Raw genomic sequence first — 1064 nt, 5'->3', positions numbered from 1 at the left:
TCTTGGTGCTGCAGTCCACTGCAAAACACAACTCAGAATAAAATCAACTTTAGGAGCTTTTCTTCAAACAGCTCACTGGAAAATAATGTTTACTAATGTTAATAACGTTTAACAATGTTGAGTAATATTCATTCACGTTATTGTTTGATGTTCATAATATTTATTAATATTCATGTTTATTAATATTGATTGATATTTTACTTTTTCCCACTGCACTGTAAAAATGACTTGTTTTCTCTCATTTATGGATACGTCTCCATATCAACCAGAACCGGGCCAGCAGTGACCCACARATGGATTCATCGTATARACCAGCTGAAGATTTAAACCTACAGACTCATGACCCGGGACCCGGCTGGGTCCAAACGGATGAACAGGCTGGTTCTGGTTCTGGAAKGACAARCAGAACCAGGATTAGTTTCCATCTTGTGTTTGACCTGCTAGAGACGGAAGGACACAGTGTAAAGAGGAACATCCAGAAGCTTCTTCAGCGTCTCAAATTTATTTTTATTTTGAATAAACGATCATGTTAAACCAACTGGATCCACAGAGATCAACAACAACCAACCAGCCGCCTCCATTGTTTTCTCCTCAAAGCTTTTAGAGCTGCTCAAATATTTATGTCTCTTTCCCCTTATTGACGCTTTGGTAATCTTTCTGCAGTTGCATAACGGATCACTCCAACGCCRCAGCGCAACGGAAAAACTCCCCACAAGAGTCATGGAGTAGATTTAGTTTGATTTAAAGAGACTTTCACCAACTGGTGCATGCGGTACAGAGGTAAGGAGTAATGGAGGTAAGGAGGTATGGAGGCAAGAAGGTACACAACAGCCAGAGACCCATCCAACCGACCAAACTGTGGTCATTTCTGCAGACGTTGCTGACAGTCTGACCGGTCGGCTGCATGWCAAGACRAGGTGTGAAAATTTTCTCCATGCTTCAGGCAGCATCAACACCTGCTGGACTGATATCACACCTACTGAGGTCAGAGGTCAGTAAGAGGTGGAGAGTGAAGCCTGATTGAGTCACCTCCTGGTTGGGACAGGCGGGACAGGTGAAAGTGT

This window comes from Poecilia reticulata, linkage group LG2 (genome assembly GCF_000633615.1).
Source record: "Poecilia reticulata strain Guanapo linkage group LG2, Guppy_female_1.0+MT, whole genome shotgun sequence".
In the NCBI taxonomy this organism is placed as follows: Eukaryota; Metazoa; Chordata; class Actinopteri; order Cyprinodontiformes; family Poeciliidae; genus Poecilia; species Poecilia reticulata.
Note: the sequence above shows the minus strand (reverse complement) of the source record.